General features: G+C 41.7%; 1 protein-coding gene across 1 annotated transcript in view; it reads left to right on the plus strand.

Moving 5' to 3' along the window:
• Nucleotides 1-21,829, plus strand: part of USP43 (ubiquitin specific peptidase 43) — a 127,745-nt gene that overhangs the window by 18,251 nt on the left and 87,665 nt on the right. The window lies entirely within an intron of this gene.

Here is a 21,829-nt window from a genome sequence, read left to right on the forward strand (position 1 = left end):
GCTCTAACTTTGTGATGATAATACAAAGATAAAAATCCTGTTGCACAGTTACACCTGCAGAAAGCAGATAATGTAATTTGCACTGGGTTCTCACTGACACTGAATCACAATCACAGAAAAGTGAAGTTGGAAGGGGCCTACAAGGCCATTGTCCAACCCCCTGCTCAATGCAGGAATACAATCAAAGCATATCTGCCTGGTGATTACCTACGTTTTTCTTGAATGTCCCCAGTGTTGGGGCACTCACCAACTCCCGAGTTAACTGGTTTCACTGCCATACTGCTCTAACAGTTAGGATGTTTTTCCTGATATTCAACCAAATCTGGCTTCCTCTAAGCCAATTGAGCCCATTGTTGCGTATCCTGCGCTCTGGGATGATGAAGAACAGATCTTGCCCCTCCTCTGAATGACAGCCTTTCAAATATTTGAAAAGTGCTATCATATCACCCTTCAGTCTTCTTTTCTCAAGGTTAAACATGCCCAGTTCTTTCCGTCTTTCCTCAGAAGGCTTGGTTTCCAGCCCCCTGATCACCCTTGTCGCCCTCCTCTGAACTTGTTCCAATTTGTCAGCATCTTTCTTGAAGGGTGGTGTCCAGAACTGGACACAGTACTCAAGGTGAGGTCTAACCAGTGCTGAATAGAGGGGAACTAACACCTTGCGGGATTTGGAAAGTATTCTTCTGTTAATGCAGCCTAAAATAGCGTTTGTCTTTTTTTGTAGCCACATCACACTGTTGGCGCATATTTAGCTTGTGATCTATGACAATTCCAAGATCCTTCTTGCTCGTAGTATTGCTGAGCCAGGAATCCCCCATCTTGTAACTGTGCAATTGGTACTTTGCACTTACCCCTGTTGCAATCCTTTCTGTTGCTTTTGGCCACTGCTCTATCCTATCAAAGTTATTTTGAATTTTGTTTCTGTCTTCTAGGGCATTAGCTATTTTGCCCAATTTGGTATCATCTGCAAATTTGACAAGCATTCCTTGCATCCTCTCATCCAAGTCATTAATAAAAAAATTTGAAGAGCACCGGACCCAGGACTGAGCCTTGGGATACTCCACTTGTTACCTCCTCCCAGTTAGAGAAGGACCCATTAATCATTACCCTCTGAGTATGATTCTGTAGCCAATTGTGTATCCAGCTGACACTTGATCTATCCAGCCCACACCTAGTTAACTTGCTAATCAGGAGATCATGGGGTACTTGGTCAAAAGCTTTGCTGAAGTCAAGATATACTCATCATAGGCATCCTTCAGTCTCGAGAGACTATGGTAAGGTGCTCTGTATGGAGGACTTGGAACAGCGTCTAGTGTTTTGACGCTGTACGTGGAGCTGGAGTGTCCTCTCTAGGGCACGAAGCCTACATACATCTACAGCATTACCTTTGTCTATCAGGGAGGTGACCTGATCAAAAAACAATATCAGATTAGTTTGACTGATTGTTCAGATTTTTGGGTGAGCAAAAAAAAAGCTTTTGCAGGTTATACCATTTACCTTCTGAAAGTGTAACTATGCAACAACATTTTGGCCAAAATCACAAGGAAGCTGCACACCAAAGTGTTGGTATATTCGTGGACTGATTTTCAAGCAGTAATGCACCTCCATTCATTCTTAGGTTGGCCCTGTTAAAAGGGGGGGAATGAATTCTATACCTATCACCCATAATTGTGCAGAAGAGGAAATTTCAACAAGTGTAGCTGCTGAACATGGCTACCCCATTCATTTTTTATAACCTATGGGCCTGTTGACCATAATAGCAGCCTTTGCCCCCTTTTCTTCATTTGCTCTGTGTACAAAACTCTCAGGTGAGGATGGGACAGTGTGTTGCTGTCATTCAAATACTGGTAGCTTCCCCTAATGGAAGGGGGAAGAACTGATACTTCCCACAAAACGTCTTAGAGAATTCAGGTTGTTCACTGTCTGTTCCTCAATACCCAGTATATTATTCTGATTCCTGATATAAAAGGTATTTAGCCTTTTCACTTCTGGAGCCTATGCCTGTTATTTTGATCATAAAGTTTTACCTTATAATGTCTAAAGACCCAGCTGTGATGTACTATTGGATTATGATCTATTTCTGCTAGGTCCCATATGGGCCAGCCTCATCAACCCCTGTGTGCACATATATAATTTCCTCTTGCAATTCACTATACCCCCACATGTCCCTAAAATCTATGTTTCAGTTTACGGCTGACAGCTTTATTCAGTCACTTATAACAACATAAGCATTAGCTGAAGGCCCATTTAAATCTGTGGGACTGAAAATTAAGAGTAGCATCTATTTTTCCAAGTGCTTTGGTTCTGCCCAAAAGCTTGCTCACTTTTGTAACATTTTGGCTGGCTGGCTTTTCTTTTCTATAGGGCAGCATAGCTACTCATGTCTTTGGTTCTGCTGTATTAGGGCAAAGATAGATGAGGTGCAGTGCTGTCAGCCTTTTCTTTTCCTAGTTAAAAGCATTAAACACAGGTGCCTTTATAAAAAATTATGGTTTGGCTCCATCCAAACCCTCTCAGTAGTCAGGGACCTTGTCATTTGCCTTTTCTATCAGAAATGTTCCAAAGGCTTTCTTGTGACACACTAAAAACAACAATCATTTACCATCTCCCTTCTCTAATGCTCCCATTGTATTATGTTTTCTTTTTCCCTTGAATCATCCACTTTATTTCAAAATTATCCATGCCTGGTTAGTGGGGCATGGGATAAAAATAAAGACTGATGTTGAGGGATCTGTGACCCCCCCCCCCAATGTTTCTGAATGGCACATGTAATCTTTTCATCATTGGGATGCTGACAGTGGCTGATGAAAGTTGCAGTCCCAGTTCCTGATTTTCCATGTTGTATTTGACTTAAGCTCCTCTCACCTTGTAGTACTGTTAATTGTGGTGATGAAAAAGCAAGGTACAACATTTGTAGCTATCTTTTACCTTTCTGCAGCCAATAGTAGCCTTGGGTAGGGAAACTAGGGATTTGGCAGTGACATTTCTCTCTCTCTTTCTTTTTTCCATTTCATGTTATTTTGGGGTGCCACTTTCATTTCCATATTTTTCATGTACCAATCCTTTAATTTTACATTCTTTCAATACATTTATTTCATGTTTCCTAAATTGTTTTTTTTTTTGCACTACACAAGCCATAAAGAACCCTTAAAAACTACACCAAAAAAGCAGAGGCAAGGCAGCAGAGAACCAGTCTACTCCAAAAGTAGGCAATAATACATGAGGAAGAAAAATCAACGACTATCAACCATAAGAGCCCAGTGGCACACTAGCAGAATCACGAAGTCCAACCCTCCGGCTCACATGGCACCGCAAAAGCAAGCAAAAGCATCTCAAAAAACTAACCAAAACCCATATCTTTAATGAATGCACAGGAAATTAATTAAATCCATTTTAAAAAAATCAAACACAGTAAATTAACCAAATAATATTATTTTTTAAAAATCAGAAAAATAATAAAATAAAAAACAACAGCACAGGCATCTATCCCAAAACCCAAGAAAAGCAAGCAGGTAAATAAAGGCAAAAAAAGGAGCAAAGCCTTTAAAAACCAAAATTAGTAGAATATGGAGTTTTCTGTTGCATTATACCACTTGATGCCCTTTCCCCCTTTTATTTGAGCCTATTGGGCAGTAGCAGGCCAGTCAGAGAGCAGCAAAAGTAATCCAAGAAGAAAACAACAACAAAACAAGAAAAAATTCTCTAAGAAATGTGGAGGGAAAGAAAAATCCAAAAATGGCAACACAGGAATGTTGTCAGTCAGTGAGAAAAATAATCAAAAGACATGGGGGAGACGAGAAATCTCCTTGAAAATCAAATATAAAATGTCAAAAGGGGGAAAGACCCAAGATAGAGACACAGGTAGGCACCAATCCAAGATGGAGGGCACCAGGGGCTCAGCACATAGTAGTCCCAAAGACAAAGCAAGAAGTGGTCCTCACTTGATTCCAGGCTGTTTTGCAGTTCAGATATGCCTGCTTCCCCTGAATGTTCTAATTATCTGGTGATAAAAGCCCTCACAGTGCTGTTGGATGAAAAATTTCTCAGGTGGCTTGACAAATAGGGAGCACTAAAAGGCTACATGAAAGGGAACATAAAAGAAATGCAAACTTTCATGTATTCATTTTCTGTAAACGTGAATCATTCATGTTTTAGAAACTCTCTTTAGTCGGTCACCGAAAGAACAGAAATTACATGAAAGAGTCTCTCTCGCTCACTCTTGGTCATATCGTGGATCTTTCATTTAATCACAAAAACTGCTGCAAGATCCAGCTACCACAATTACTAGTGTACACAGTTTGTTAGGTTTTTAGGCTCAGCCAAACGATTTCGCATGGCAGTGACCATGCAGCAGGCAGAATTCAAAAGAGAAACAAAGATATTTTGCTAATAATAATTCAATAAACTTATATATTTATACTGTATGTGACTCTGCACCTACTGGGTGTTGCTGAAGCCTTGGAACCAATGATACCTCCTCACTCTCTAGTTTTATCTAAAGAAAAAGACATTGAGAGCTCCAAACACAAGTCTTTAATATCATGTCTACTATGCTATTTACTGTAAAAGGAAATAAGGACAGTGTTAAATACATTGCCCCCTTTCTAACAATAATAGTAACTTTTGTATATGCAGTTATGTTATGTTTTCATATTTTCATTTATATGTAACTCTTTAGTTGGTTACAAGGTAGATGGTTAATTATTTGAAGCTAACTCTCTGTAACTGATAAACAGCCCTAACTGAAGTAGCAAGCATGCAGTTTACCAATGAAATCCTGAGGCCTCAGTTAACAGGTCATATGGTGGATTAGCAAGGCTTCGGGAGTGACTCAAGTACTGCCCTGATTATAAAATGGATGAGTCTGAAGTATTTTTTCTTTTACTTTCTGCATGACACAAAGGCTGATTTGACTCCCTCCAGCTCTTTTTGCTTCCAGAGTAGCAGTTTTTCTGTGTCCCCTGGAAGCATTTACTTTTTCAAACTGGAAGGATTCAGTGGGGCTTTCCCCCCCCCCCCCATGGACATTCTTGTAAAAACACGGGGGCTGTAAGTGGAGTTTTCAGTGATGTAAGCAGTTGTGCGATTTCATATGTCCCACTATGGGAAAACAGTTGGGGCTCTGAAATGCGAACACGCACACACTTGCGACCCCATATTGGAATTTCCCTCCTCTCAATTTCAAGTGCTTTGTACTTTCAGTAGAAGTTCAGATGGAAAAGTCATAGACAGATCCAAGGTGTTCAGCCTGCAAATAGGGAGAAGGATGGTGGTGATGCGAATCCCAACGTGTTAAGTGTGAGTGCACACATTTCAAAGAGTGTTAGAAAATGTCCCACAAGGAAAAATATTCAGGACTTTGAAACGTGTGAGTGCACTCTCTCTCTCTCTCTCTCTCTCTCTCTCTCTCTCCATTTTGGGATTCCACCCCTGCCATAATTCACACAGAACAGGTCAATAACAGGATCCTCACTGCCTCCCCTCACTTTGTCCAGCTCTAGTTTTCTTATACAAAACCATAAAAGGATTGCAGAGGTGGATCCAGAGGAAGAAAGGAAAGAAGGAGGGCTCTGTGGGCTGAAATATGGCTCACATTGCATCCAGTATGAAGGGTGAACTTTTGAATTAATCCGCAGCCCCTGTGTGAGCACTAACTGTGATTTCACATACATTCCAGACTGCGAATCAAATCGTAGCAAAGCCAGGTTGTTCCAGTAAAACTTTCCAGTGTGGTGACATCCTTAGACTTAAGACAGACTTGTGAAGAGGATTGCCAGCAAGAAAGGACCAGCAAAAGTTACATTATCTTGTAGCCTCATTTGTGCAAAACTCTACAACCAACCCTCTGGGTATTCCCCAGATAGAATGACACCCAGTGTTTCAGATGTACCATAGAATTAGGCTCAGTAGGCTTGACATAGACTAGGCAGTCCCTGAGTCTCCTTGACTCTCACTGTGTGAACACCCTTCGGAGAGTGCTACTGATCTTTTACTAATTATACCACCAGGCAACTTTCCGGAATGGAGTGGCAGCTGCTGTGCTGCTGGCAAAAATAGTAATTAACAAGAAAGAAAGGAAAGGGAAAAGTCCAGATACTAAAAGCTTTCTCTCCCCCCCCCCCCCGCCCCTCTCAGGGCAGTTCTTAAAACAGTGTTGGGATTGGGTCTCTGAGTGGAAGGATCTCAGGGAGTCTGATACTGTGAGAATCCAAAGAGGCCCCACAGCCTAGCAGATTTGACTACATAACATTACTGTAAGGGTGATAGTAGTGTTGTACCCTGGAAGGTTGATGTGGGACTTACTGGGAAGTCCTTTGAGCAGAAAACACAGTGTAAATTCCAAGTGCTTTTATTAAGAGCTACTACTGCTATTAGAACATCCTGCCTAAGGGCAATTTCTAAAGCTAAGCAGTGCGTCTGTGAGTCTGGAAGCAAGAGAATGTCTGGGCGGACTGGTTTCAGAGTGGAAGAGAAGAGAAAGAAACATGTCCGAGGCTGCGGCTTTCTCCTGCTGGTGAAACATGTTGCAGATGTCTGGGAGCCTTGCACCCAGCTGTCAGTGCTTTCACAGATGTCTCTAAAAATCAGGATTAAAATGTCCCGTGTTTGTAAATTGAACGAAAGAGACGTATTGCCCAGATTGCATATTTATAATTTAACGGTAACCTTCTTTTCCTTAAAAAACAACAACAACACTTTAACAATTTCAGAAGTGGCACTCATATCCTGGCTGAAAAGCGTTGAGAGCATAACTTGTGAAAACAACCATTGCCTGTTCGCTTACCTTTTTTAAAAGCTGTACTGCCATCTGCTTGGGTTGCTGTAGCTCTGGATTTTCTGCATTGAGCAAAGGGGGCTAGATGACCTATAAGGCCTCTCCAACACTTAACTGAAGCTAAGAGTTAGCATTACCTTTATTAGGTAAAGGTAAAGGTTCCCCTTGACAATTTTTGTCCAGTCGTGTTCGACTCTAGGGGGCAGTGCTCATCCCCGTTTCCAAGTCATAGAGCCAGTGTTTGTCCGAAGACAATCTTCCGTGGTCACATGGCCAGTGCAACTTAGACACGGAACGCTGTTACCTTCCCACTGAAGTGGTCCCTATTTATGTACTTGCATTTGCATGCTTTCGAACCACTAGGTTGGCAGGAGCTGGGACAAGCGACGGGCGCTCACTCCGTCGCGTGGATTCGATCTTACGACTGCTTGGTCTTCTGACCCTGCAGCACAGGCTTCTGCGGTTTAGCCCGCAGCGCCACCACGTCCCTATATTACCTTTATTAGAACACATTAAAAATCACAAATGTAAGCTAGCTTTTGACACTGTATAGCTAAACATCTAGCTAAACACCACAGAGCTCTTGATAGTGCTGAAAAAGCATAAGAGTTGCAAAAATTATGGCCAGATCTACATGCCAGGCTCCTTTGTTGAAGAGTATCAGCCACCTTTTCCTTTGGATTGTGTAAAAGAACCACATGGCTTTGCTCCTCCTCCCAACTCTTATATTTTCCTGAACTCTTTGCAGACTATATACCAGTGGTTTCTGGCCTTAGGCCCCCAGGTGTTCTTTCCTAGAAACTTTCACCACTAGCTCTCCAGAATTTCTGGGAATTGTAGTCCAAGAACATCTGGGGGCCCAGAATTAGGAACCACTGCTGTATAATTGTCTCTGATTTAACCTCTTTATGGTATTTCACTGCAGAATATCTTGGCCCAGTATCACTGTTGCTGTCCATAGTGCTACAGGGCAAGAAGAAGGAAGTTTCTCATCAGCCTTCTCATGGAACACCCCTCATAAATGTATTTATCCTTTTCCCCCCCTTTTGGAATGATAATCGGGTGCTTTTGTCTAGACAGCTTGTCTGTATTCATGGCAGCTGTCAAAATATGATTGGCAACTAGGTACCTCTAGGCAAGGATGGGAAGCCACCAAAAGCAGGTTCTTGTGCTTCCTTCTCCCCTAGGCAGATGCCTTGGAATCTGCATCCCATCTAGGTAAGCCTTCCCCTGGAATCCTCTAAATGTAACAACAGGTTTCACAGCCTGCACCATCAGCATGGCTATAGACATGCTTTTTAAGAGCAGCACAAATTCCTGTGAACTGAAGCAGACAAATTAATAACCATAAACACCAAATGTATGAAGCTTGACTTGGGAAGGTGTAGCCAGAATTCAGTAACTGCCGTGGATGCTTCTCGGCTGTACTATTCTGATTGCAACGTGTATGACGATGTTGCCCTTGCTAGGCAATGAACATGTACAGTATTTGCAGCATGATTGACTGGCAGCCCTTTGGCCTCAGAATGCAGTCTCTGAAAGTTGGAGCAGTATACTGTGGGTAACGGGGTGTCATTTTTCTAAATGGGGTATCTGTTTTTTTCATTCAGGAAAATGTTCCATTTTGTTCTGCCCTTGTCCTAAGCATAGGAGGCTTAAGAGAGAAGAGATGGGATTGTAGGTATAGTTTAGTGGTGGGTTCAGTCTGTCATGGAGGGAGGAGTTTAGGAGATGGCCCTAGGGATTCCTTAGGACTCCTCCTTGATGGTCCTAGGCCTGGGGGGGAATCTCTCCTTAGTCATTGACCTGTAGATTCCTTAGGGCTCTGTTTTGTGCTTCATGTTGTGGTAAATGTATATAAAGTTTATGTGAAATTGATGGAAGACCTTTTCTAGAGTTTGGGGGTTTATTGCCACCAACAAACAAATGAGGCTCTACTTCATGTCACTTAAATCCAAGGAAGCTGTTGTAGTTCTAAATCAGTGTTTGATGCTGGTAATGGATTAGACTAAAATAAAGAAATGGAAGTTTAACCCAAGAAGATGGATCAAGGAAAAGGGATTCAATGTATTTGCGAAGGCTTTCATGGCTGGGATCTAATGGTTTGTTTGGTGCAGTTTGTTTGGGAGTTGAGTATTTATAGCTATAAATACTCGACTCCCAAACAAACTGCACCAGAGCACAGAGTGCTACTCCTGTCCTCTGAAGATGCCGGCCACAGAGACTGGCGAAACGTTAGAAAGAACAGTCTTCAGAACACAGCCAAAGAGCCCGAAAAACCCACAACAACCAATTCAACTTATCCATGAATTATCTGTTGTAAAAATCTTCAGTCTTCATTTATCTTTATGTGTTAGAATGCTCTCCCAAAGGCTCTAATCTCTTTAGAGAAGGCCCTTCTTTCAGTTGTCTTTTCAGCCATGTTTGGTGGGAGCCTAAAAATATCCTTCTTTATGGCTGCTCCCAGACTCTAATACCCTTCCAAGGGTGGCTCGGCTGATATCTTTCCTCGTATCCTTTCGCTAGCAGGCAAAGCCCTTTTATTCAAGAAGACCTGGCACAGGCCTCTGTCTGCTAATGAGAGAGGCCCAAATTAAGTTTGTAGATCCAAGTACAATACAGTCCCATCAAACAAAAATTGCTACATGATGAGTTATACATATATAAATGTATTTGGCCTGCTCTAGTTAGGACTACTCACTGGATTCATTCCAGAGATTTCAATCGCTGTGCTGTACTTCGTAATCTTTAACATTTAATTATTGTTGCTGTTTTAGTTGGGGCGGTTACAAACTTCTGTTGAAATCAGTAGTGTTTTAAGTTGATAAAGAGAATTCTATTTTTTTTTTACATCAGCATAAGTGCAATAGCACAAATTCAAGTAGGAAATTGCCACTAGTTGACAAGACTTGTATCCCTCATTGTGTGCCAGTCACATGAGTTGGTTTGCAGTGAGGGATGTAAGTGGTAACTCATTAACCAGAGCCAATTCACCACTGCAATTTATGCCATTATGCTTATGCAAGGATGACTGATCATTAGGATTCTGGCCTATAGCAGTTTTAATTTCATTTATAAATTTCCGATTGACTGTGTTTTCATTTCTGCTCATTTATAAAATTCCATTGTGGTACCATCTGGTGACTGACAGAAGAGGTGGAAGGAAAACAAACCAGGCATTGGCCAAATAAAACCAGAATTATTTGGCTTCTTGGCAAAAGACTGAGTCAGACTTGTTCGACATATTACTGATGATGTAAAATAAAAACCGTCTTAGCAATAGGTACACATGCAGCCAATTCCTAAGAAACCTCTCCTGAATCTTCAAAGAACACAGGGCTCGGGTGGGCTGCTGAACCTTCTTATCGTATAGTCCGACTGCTGCCATACAGCTATAGTTGCTTCCAGGCAACTATGTGCCATTCTGTTGCATTCATGAAATGTTATGGAGGGTCCAGACTTCATTCTGTTTCCTCTGTGAATCCTTCCACAACTTCCTGTTGCTTCGTTCATATCGTATTTTTCTTACCACAAAACATCCCTCAAGGAGAGGAACACAGGAAGGTCACACATTGTTTTTCTGTTTTGTAGTGTTACGTGCCGTCCACCTGGAAGCACCTTCTACGGACCAATAGCATTAGAGCTAAAAGGGCCAGGAGAAGCATAGCAACGTGGAGCTGGAAGGGGCCTATAAGGTCGTTGAGTCCAACCCCCTGCTCAATGAAGGAATCCAAATCAAAGGATATATATGACAGGCGGTTATCCAATTTTCTCTTGAATGCCTCCATAGAAACAAAGTTGTCTTGGGAAGTGAAGCAGAAGCAAGAGGCAGGGCAGTTTTTCCTAGCCAGATCCTGCTGTGTATGTAGTATGACTAGATAACTGACCATTCAGTTATGTCCTGAACAAGGTCCAGTACCTGTCTATCTATGTTCTGTTTTCTATAGCAGTGTCAGATTGTGCACATCATTGTGCCAGCAGCGGCTGAATGCACTGTAATCCTACATGTTGAGATAAATGTGTGTTTGTGTAGCCTTATCTCTTGCTCTGCCTCTGGCTGTGAGTTGCTCCGATGGTTCCTCGGGGAAGGTAGGATTGCATGATACCAAGGAGACATTGTGCCTGGAAATACTGCATCCTCTTACTCATCCCCTTCCCCTGCCCCATCCTGCTGCCTCCTTTAGATGTTGCCTCCTTCCCTGATACAGTATGGCTATATGAACTCAGGTGTTGTCCCTAAAGAATCTTGAAGTGCTGCGGATACACCATGCCCTCTGTCTCGCTCCTGAGCACTCGCTCTCTCTCTCAAGGGCTCTCCAGTGCAGAAGCTTGCAATCCTCTTATCAGCCTACCTTTGATGGTGGCTGTGCTATTAAAGAAGTTTATCTGAGGGGGGGCATGAAAGGATCCTTCCTGAAGAACATGAGGAATGTGAACATATTCGGATGTCCCCTAGGCAACAGCTTCACCCTTTCAGCTGATCTTTCCACTCTGGAAACACCATTGGATTGCTCCTTACATGGAGGAGGAGGAGGAGGAGGAGGAGGAAGAAGAAGCAGGTTTATGTCTCCCCTGCCTTGAGTTATTTTTAATTTTAGAAAGAATCTTGAACATTAGCTACTGTATCTGTCTACTGTAGCTGGTTGTATTTCTCTTGAGGACTAATGGCTCATATCTATGATGAAGAGCAACTCACTGATTTTGCCTCTTATCTTTTAATGCTCACCTTGTAGGAGGTTAGTGTTTAACCCCCCCCCCAACCTTTGATTAATCTGTAGAAAAGATACATGATGCAAATGTGAAATGAATGAATAGCACAATTTCTATTGCCAGGAGAATAAAGTACACTGCCAAGCACAGAGATTGATCCTGTCATGTGCCTTCTCACTCTTACCCTGTACTTTTTCTCCCATACTTCTGTGTTGGTTTTTCACACCCGTATTTCCACATCTCCTCTCTGAATGGGCTGATACCTCTTTCTGTCTCCTCACCCCATATGCAGCCTGCCCCGGCTCTCTCGTCTATACATACACATGTACCTTCATAAATGTGCGAACACAATGCCCTACCAAGAGGAAATCACCTGCCTTTTGTGTAAGAGACACGAAGCTGCAGAGTGGTTGAAGCGAGAATTAATTGGCACTTATCTCGGTTTGAAAATATGCCTTTTGTGGAGGAATGCGGTAAGCACTGAACTCCTTCTGCACAAAGCTCTGTGATTCTCTAATTGCCACTGCAGACAGCTGCCTTGGGAGGAGAAATTCTTAGAACCTGATTTTGCCCTTAGAAGCGGAGGGGGTTAGGGATGAGAGGCTGGAGGGCAAGGAGACTTGAGGTCACTTTGGGGAAGAAGAAAAAAACAACCCACAAAGGCAAACTTTGACAGTAGGACAACCACCCTGTAGCACATATTCTGGAGAAATACTCATTATTCTACAAGGAATTAATTGGACCAGCCAGAACAACATTTCCAGATCTTATGATCATATGTGTCTTAAGCCAAAACTAGTTTTCAGGCCACTCCAGAACAACAAAGGGACTTGATCTGATTTGAATTTTGCCATTGGACTTGCTGGCCTAGCTGGTTAAAGAAGGGAGGGTTGTGACAGGCCCTCCGCAGACAAAAGTTCATGAGCTTCTCCCAGGACTGATAACTGCTAAGACAAAGGAAGACACTGATAGTGTACGGAGAGGATGGAGTGTGCTTTTGGCACTCTGCCCACTTGGCAGACAATGGGGAGGCAAGGGTCAGGAAGAAGCTTGTACCTGTATTGCTAACAGGCTTTATTTCTCTGATGACGCCCATCATCACTTATGGAGAATCCTGGAAGTTTTTAAGTTGTATAGGGGAGTAGCTACCAATGGCTCATGATCTGAATGAAGGAGGGGTTGACCTCCTGTAATCCCTGTTCATAACTCTTCTCTTCTCTTCTCTTCTCTTCTCTTCTCTTCTCTTCTCTTCTCTTCTCTTCTCTTCTCTTCTCTTCTCTTCTCTTCTCTCCCTTTAGCAGGTCCAAAAGCATAGCTGTTTCAGCTGCATCCCCAGAAGACCCCTTGATTCCTACATGTATTTTAGAAGAGTCTTTAGTGAAGCTTTGGTGGGTGAGAGGGTGAGATTCCAAAGTGGAAATGTTTAGCCATTGATAATAATGGGTTTTGTCTTGTGCATATGTATGTATATGATTGTGCATGAATTAGCATGCCATTAAAATCTGAAAACCCATGTTTCAGAGACATGGTTCTGACATATCTTTTTATCTGAGCAATCTATCTTGAAAATTAAGCCTGTATATTGCAGTGATCAGTCACAGAACAAAGCAATTTCCAACTACAGAAGCTGTGAAGAATTCCTGCAGTGAGAATCAGATATTCTCAGCACTTACAGAATCTCCTCTTCTAGTGATGTCATGTCTGTAACTTAGAAATTGGCTCTTAGAAACAAGCAGCTCCTCTTTTGCCATCTTAGCATGTGGCTACGCTGTTGAAATGAATATGAATCGGAAGCTGGATTGGAGTTTTTGAAGTCGGCTTAAAATCACATAGTTCTTATGTTGGTGTGTGTGTCCTCCTGGGACAATTTTCATTCTGGTTGTAAGCTGTGTTGTGTATCAGTCAAGGGCGCTACATGTGCTTTAAAACTGTTGTGTTTTTAAGTGAATTGATACCTTGGTGCTCAAGCTTCTGATTTTTCCAGGTCATGCAAACAACAACAACAACAACAACAACAACAACAACAACAACAACAACAACAACAACAACAACAACAACAACAACAAAATTTTCTTCTGCTCTGATGTCTGGTTGTTTTTTTTGTTTTGTTTTGTTTTGTTTTTTCTTTTTGTCCTTTTGTAGAGAATTGTTCACCACTATTATAAATAATCTTTTTGTTAATTTTACTTGTTTTAAATACTTGTTTTATTTTTTAATGTATTTCAAAGTGGCATAGTGTTAGATCGATATTACATAACAGTTTGGACTGCAGGATACCCTGCAGCCCAAAACCTATGATCCTCGCATCCAATATTCGACAAACCCCAGAAACATAATTTACTCAGACACAGGCGAGCAAACGTGGCAATATGATTTTTAAAAATTACTGTTGGAATCTGTTCAAAACAAACAACTACCTGGTGGATGTTTTTTGTAAAAAAACTCGCTTTCTGACCAACCCCCCCCCCCAGACTCCTTAGCTATATGTTGCGTAGGTGGATATTTTAAAATCACATGCTAAACCTGATGCATAAAGAGAAGTATTACAACATCTAGCCCTTAGCTATTTTATCTGGATCCATCTTAAAGCCCAATCCTTGCCCAGTTATGACTACACAGTTTTAAATAGCTTCTATATAGTATCTAGCCTTACTACAAGATTTAGTGCTGCTTTCCATGCAACTTTTCCTTTAGGCAAGGAAAGCTTCCAAAGGCATCAGAAACTGCCAAGGATGAATTGTACAGGTGTGAATCTTCCCACACTATGTGAAATATCACTATGAGACACTATACAGAGGCTGCTGTAAGAGTAAGAATACAGTATAAATCAGAACTTGGCATAAGTGCACAGGGTCCATTGCATTCCACATTGAATCATCCCTCCCCTCCACCCCCAATAAACATAGGCCTGAAAATCTTAGCAGAACCAAAGGACTCAAGAGTCAGTTCTGGTTTGGATTAATATTATTTTGCTCTAAGAAGCAGAATTGTTTATAAGAAGTGGTACAGATTTGACAGGGCTTATGTTTTTTAGATTGGACATGGCTTAACCATATTGTCTGCCGTTGTAGTTGTCACCTTGAGCCATTTCCAGAAATCAAATTACTGTACCTGTTTTAGCAAGTGTAATGTCACAGCCACAGGACTTTTAATTTAAACATGATGTACACATACACCTCTCTGAGTTACCTGTTAGTTTCTTTCTTAGACAAGGACGAAGCACTCTGTTGAGGTTTTGCTGGCTGAGTCACATACAGGTTCTTCTTTTCATTCATTATTTGCTGGCATGTACTGCTCAGAATCAAATTCTGGGTCTCTTGAAACATTTTACTCATCAAGTTTGTTTCAAGAATAAGAGGTTTGGAGTCCTGTGGAATTGTGCTGGAGCTCAAAGAGAGCAGGGCTAGGAGAGGCTCTATGGGGTCTTCCATCTAAAAATCAGTAGTGGAAAAGCACACTACAGTTGCTGCCTCCTGTGAAACAATCACATTTATGCAGTGATTGTCTTTATTTCGCAGGATCTGACACAGACATTGTCCGTAAGAAACTTCCCTGTCTTCTGCATGGAGCCTTTAAGGTCACAAAAATCTCCTTGGGAGTGTTAATCATACAGCCTCTCTTTAGGATTAAGCATCCCCCTTTTCTTCTTGTAGTGGGATTTCTCCCTGTGAGTTTTTTTCCCCCTGAGAAATCTCACAGGATCTTTTGTTTCATGGTCATTTTTTCCTTTCTTTGGTGTCTCTTCCCAAATAAGGAGAAGAAAGCACCCCAATCGGAGCAGGATTACTATAAAATACCTGTGGAAAAGGACATCTTTCCTGTCCAAAATTCCCTGGAAATGTGACCTTTTCTAACAGGCAAAAATAGGCAACAAAAGAGGAAGCTGAGAAATCCTGCAAATGCAAGGATGGCAACACTTGGAATACTGCTGAGAACTCAAGACGTATTTCGAGTCCTGTCCACATTGCTACCTGGATGACCCTCATGTCTGTAAGCCCTTCACCAATTTCCTGGGCTAGCATTCAACTCAGTTTTGTATGCTTTGTAAATGTTAGTAGACTTGACATGCTGTAGATCTTGCATTCTCAGTTGAAGTTGTGTGTATGCACTGGAGGTGGATGGCAGGAAACCTGATATCTAATGCAGATGTAGGAGAAGCACAGCCTGTGCGTTGCATGCATCTCCCAAGGGCATTTTTATTCCCTAACCTACACAGATCCCTGATGGTTAAATGGCTAAAGATTTTTTTTTTATCTCTGGAAGACCCCAGGAATAGTGCTTTATGTTTTAAGCAGGTTGGGGTAGATCACCCCATCCCCAAAATACCTGAAATCAAGACTGGAGTTGGCCCCCCAAGCAATTGACTATATTTCCTTTTTCTGTTGTTATTTGGGAGGATTTGAATCCATTTATGAGGCTGCTGTGACCAAGAGCAGGAGATGAGGTCGAAAATGGGTCCCCTAGGCCCACCAAAATTGCATTGCACACCCCTGATTTAAAAGGATGAGCTAGTGCAAGAGAGCCCACCTAGCTATCTTCTGAGCCTGAACTGATTGTATTGAGACATACAGTACAGGTAATCTTTCTTATTTGCACTGAAGGAACCAATCTGTATTCTTTGAAAGGATACGGAATACTAGTAGCTCTCCCTCAAAATGGGAGGCAAAAAAAGGGGGCCTAGGAACTTCAAAGTGTTTGAGTATTGATTATACAAACAGTATGGAGACTGTTTTAATAAGTTGGGGGTGGGCAGGTGAGTTAGGCCTTACTGGTATTTCAGTAGTAGAATGGATGCCTCACTATTCTGTGTGCTGTAAGATTTTATTCATTGCCTGTGCTAGAAGAAGTATTGTGTCATTTTTCCTCTTTGGGGTACCCCTGTTGGCATAGCTTATGTTAGAGCCATTAATGCTGGAGTATGTGTAAAGAACAGGTAGAAAATCAATAGAAAAAGTGGTGTGTGTGTGTGGTGTGATCATCCATAACTTCTTATCTTTTCTAATATGAGTGGTATATGTACACATGCATACATAGGTTTGTGTATTAAGGACACCATGCAGCAGACTTCCATCCAGACCTCAACTCTGCAAATGCACATATCCACACAACCAAACAGGTGGGAGTTCCTTCTGTGGGGGTCGCACTGTGGTTGAATTGTCTCCTATTGTGTAATAATAAACTATTAGGCTTGTGTTATCAGCATCAGTGTTAGAATGTGGATGAGATGTAAGTATTCCATATTCCTTTTGTGTGTTTGTGTGTGCAGACTTTGCATTCTTTATATCAAAAGGTCTTAAGATGATATTTTGCCACCCTCCCAGCACCATGGCAATTATACAATATATGATCAGGAAATATGATGAAACTGGGTCTTGTTAAGTAGAAAGACAAAGGACAGTGACAATGATTGAAAATCAAGGTAGGATAACATCCCAAATTGAAGATCTGTTGGAACATTGTGATCTCCATCCTGTCCTGGCAAAACAGAATGGGAAGAGGCTACTTAAGCCTCCTATGGAAGAGCATCAGAGTCTAGCTGTTGCAGCCGAGCATGTTGTATTCTAAACTGTGCACACACTACAGACAAAGGTTACATGTGGGTCAGAATCTCTTCTGAGGTTCTTTGTTGGAAGAGCATTATCATATGGGAGGAAGTGGTCCTTTACTTCCTTGAACCCAAACTGTTTATGGCTTTCCTAGTGATAACTAGAGACGGGAATGAACCAACACAATGGTGGTTCACGATAGTTCGTGGTTCATTGGTGTCCATGAACCACACAATTTTTTTTAAAAAAAAAGCAAACTGGTTCTTAGTTGGTTCGTTTCAGGTCCATCTCTAAATAAATGTGTAGCTCAGCTTCACAGAAAGTTCCGCTTTGTTGGTTTCCCACCCTGCACACCCCTTATGGGCTTCATCACCTTACTTGCTCTAGACTTCTGACGCCACTGCCACGCTGCTCAGCTGAGTAGGACAGTAGGCTGTTTAGGGCCTGCTTTTTGCCCAGTGCTTCCAGGGAGGCTTAGGATATTGTGGGAAGGATAGTTCTTTGAGGGTTCCCTACACATTGCCCAATGGGCAGCAAAACTACACTTCCCCTAATACCCTAAGCCTCCCAGAAAGCACTGGGGCAGGACATAGGTCACAGACACCGTGCTGTCCTACTCAGTTAGGCAGCAACAAGGGAAGGGAGGAAGGGGGCCAGGGAGAGTATGAACGATATCTTAAAGGGAAGGGAATAAACGATGCACTGTTTTCATGGAGTAGTAAGTCCATGGGAAAATGAGCTGCTTGTTGGGTGCAAAGGAAAGATGTCAGGATTCCTGGAATCCATCCCTTACTTTCCTGGGTCAGCTTCAGAAGAGAATGAAGGCTTCATGTGTTGCAGAGTTTTGAGTTTTTGGTTAAATTCTCGTAGCTGTGTAACGGAAGTGCAGAGTTTCTCAGAGCAGAATAGCTTCAAACTCCCCAGATTAGCCCACCCCTTTTCATCATCAACTGGCACTTACAGTCTCAATAACTCAGGGACAATTGTAATAGAAAGAATAAAAGGTTTCATTAACTTACAGTTGAATAGATCTACAACAAACGGACAAAATATGGCTGCCTTGAGCAGTAGGCCTAAAAAACACACACCACTGACTGCTTCCAACAGACAAAAGAGAGAGGAAAAAGAGAGCAGGGAGTGGAACTGTCTTTGAATCAGAGACAAGAGGGAATGATTGGTTACTCCTGGATGGATTGACAGTCACCCAGTCAAGAAAGATTCCTCCCAGCCAAACATACTAAAGGCAGCATGCAAGGTTGCAGTAACACCAGCATCATGCAGCTGGGGGAGGCTGATATGGAAGGGCAGTACAGTGCCTCAGTAGATAGTGTTGGTCCAGAAGTTCGTTTGTTCGTTCGTTCGTTCGTTCGTTCGTTCGTTCTTTCTTTCTTTCTTTCTTTCTTTCTTTCTTTCTTTCTTTCTTTCTTTCTTTCTTTCTTTCTTTCTTCCTTCCTTCCTTCCTTCCTTCCTTCCTTCCTTCCTTCCTTCCTTCCTTTTCTTTCTTTCTTTCTTTCTTTCTTTCTTTCTTTCTTTCTTTCTTTCTTTCTTTCTTTCTTTTCTTTGTATCAGAGCATTACACAGTTTAAAATATGGAAATGTATGAAATATAAAGTTCAAACGAATTTAGAATGCTAAAGTTATTAGACTGTTTTTTACAAGATTTGTGACTTCAGTAGTATTATCTTGGCCATTTACTGGATCTTCTTTTGTACACGTGGCAAGACATAAATAGCATGAACTTTTATTTATTTATTTATTTAAATTTACCCCATCCATCTAATGTCAGGCCAGTACTCTGGACAGCTCATAGATCATCACATAATCCAATAAAATATCAACCACAGAGAACCAAATCCCCAAATATAAAATAACTAATATAGAAGATACAAAAATACAACCATACACAAGATGGTGACAGAACAGAGATGGTTATTTCCAAATTAATAAAATATTAATGATAAAAACAAAATTTATCCAGAATAAGGCTAAGAAAGACCTGTGTAAGTGCTGCATTGATTGAATTTATCCACATTCACAGAAAATTTGTTCTGTCTCTAATAGTCCCATTTACATTATAATTCTTTGTTCTTCTTATGTCATTTTGAAGTCTATTAAGTGACATTCAGATATTCCAATCCGAATCTTGTCCTGGTGGGAGACACTCTTCTGCATTCATCCATTTGGCAAGGTGTGTTGTTTTTGCTCTCCAAAAATTTAGCCTAGCATTTTCTGGTTTAATATTTAGAGCTTTAGCTGTGTCCAGAAGACTTTTCCTCAATTTTAGCTATTGTCTAGAGGGATGGTGACCATGAAGCGGATGGATTCGATGCTGTATTTCGTTCATTATTTGCTAACACCTCTTGACATCCGAAGAGACAATACCACTCAAATAATAGACTTTTTCATTGCAGGTAGATTTCAGGAAGCTGGTTATAATCTTGTTTGACATGTGCTGATTTATACTGTATAGTCCTAGCATATTCTGCTGTGGAGTAGCACAGGGACAAAGCTGTTGTTCTTATTATTTGGGGTGCGCATCCCTGTATGACCCAGCCAGTTTTCTAGATACGTTATTTCTGGCATCAACTTTCTGTTTGATGTTTAGACAGTCTTTTTATGTGGGACAGAATTTATCCACACTGATGTCCAAATACTTTGGGGTAGGGCAGTGTTCCCAAATCTTGCCTTCCCAGCTAACTCGGAGCTTCCTCTCTGCTTCTCTGTGGAAGGTACAGACTTGTGTTTTTAAAGAGTTTGATTTCAGCTAGATGCTTTCATAATACAAGGAGAGATCTTGTAATGCAGAGATTTGCTGGTGTTTGATGGACTCAAAGGTTTCTTCCTGGACTATCAAGGCAAGATCCTCAGCATAGATGAAACTCCTGGAATATGGGAATGTTTATAATTTGTGTAAATCTTAAAAAGTAATGATGTAAGGATGCTACCCTATGGAAGGTCATTCCTTTGATTTCACCAGTGGTTGGGCCTCCCTTGAAATTCAACAAAGGATCATTGTTTTTGAAGTAGAATGGCAATCGTTTCTATTAGTCTATGATCTTTAATAAAGAGGTAGAACCTTTGGGGTATCAGTTGAGAGGAAACAGTGTCATATGCTGCTGTAAGGTCAACAATGCTGTTCAAGTTGTTTTATGTGTTTCAAAACCATCTTCTGTATGTTAAGAGTTAAGATTTGAGCCATACAGCACCTGCCAGGTTGTAAGCTTGCCTGTTGTGGAATTAGAAGAGGTTCAATTTTAGAAGCTAAACACATCATTCATTCAAATACTTTGTATAAGTGGCATAGTAAGGAGATTGGCCCGTAGCTCTTGAGATCTGATGGTTCATTGCCTGGTTTCAGTATAGTGATTACTTTCGTCTTCCGCCATAGTTTTGGAATTTGTTTGCTCAAATTGTTAAAAAGTTTTGGAATTTGTTTGCTCAAGTTGTTAAAAAGTTGAAACTCCTGGAAGCAGCACAGTCCAAAAGGAAGTATCAGAGGATGAATAGACCACAGGAGATGTGAAAGCCGTTTGTCCAAAGAAAGGCACATATTGAAGATATTGGAACAAATGTATAGCCAGCATTTCAAGGCTGTCTGATTGCTCCCTGGAAACAGCTAGACACCAGGGAGAAACTGGCTGAGAGCTATAAATTCTGTGTGTACTGAATCTTTCATCATCATCTTGGAATTGCAGAACTGGAAGGGACCCTATGGATCATTGAGTCTCACCCCTGTCAAGGAGGAACAGTGGGGAATAAAACTCCCAATCTCAGCCAGTCACCTAAACCACTGACTGGTGGAGACAATGTGCAAGTTTATCTCTTGCCTGCTACAGTATTTTGTGCTGCCTGTCCAGTTTTCTGGAACCTTTGATAAACAGACTACCAATAATCTTGCCTCTGTTTGCTTGCTCTTGGGAAGGTTACTGATATATTTGGACTGAATTAATGGCTTAGCCCAAAGACAGCACTGATTTCCCGCTTTTGAATAAGGACTGTCTTAAGGTGAAACAGCCATAATGTTGGGGGGGGGGTTCAACCTGCTATTTTTTTGAGGTGAAGTTCGTTCGTTTAGTCGTTTAGTCGTGTCCGACTCTTCGTGACCCCATGGACCAGAGCATGCCAGGCCCTCCTATCTTCCACTGCCTCCCGGAGTTGTGTCAAATTCATGTTGGTTGCTTCGCAGACACTGTCCAGCCATCTCATCTGCGGTCGTCCCCTTCTCCTCTTGCCGTCGCAATTTCCTAACATCAAGGTTTTTTCCAAGGAGTCTTCTCTTCTCATGAGATGGCCAAAGTACTGGAGCCTCAGCTTCAGGATCTGTCCTTCCAGTGAACACTCAGGGTTGATTTCCTTTAGAATTGATAGGTTTGTTCTCCTTGCAGTCCAGGGGACTCTCAAGAGCCTCCTCCAGCACCACAATTCAAAGGCATCAATTCTTCGGCGGTCTGCTTTCTTTATGGTCCAGCTCTCACTTCCATATATCACTACAGGAAAAAACATAGCTTTGACTATTTGGACTTTTGTTGGCAGGGTGATGTCTCTTCTTTTTAAGATGCTGTTGAGGTTTGTCATCGCTTTCCTCCCAAGAAGCTGGCGTCTTTTAATTTCGTGGCTGCTGTCCTCATCTGCAGTGATCATGGAGCCCAGGAAGATAAAATCTGACACTGCCTCCATATCTTCCCCTTCTGTTTCCCAGGAGGTGATGGGACCAGTAGCCATGATCTTAGTTTTTTTGATGTTGAGTTTTAGACCGTTTTTTGCACTCTCCTCTTTCACCCTCATTGCAAGGTTCTTTAAT

This window comes from Pogona vitticeps, chromosome 2 (genome assembly GCF_051106095.1).
Source record: "Pogona vitticeps strain Pit_001003342236 chromosome 2, PviZW2.1, whole genome shotgun sequence".
Classification (NCBI taxonomy): Eukaryota; Metazoa; Chordata; class Lepidosauria; order Squamata; family Agamidae; genus Pogona; species Pogona vitticeps.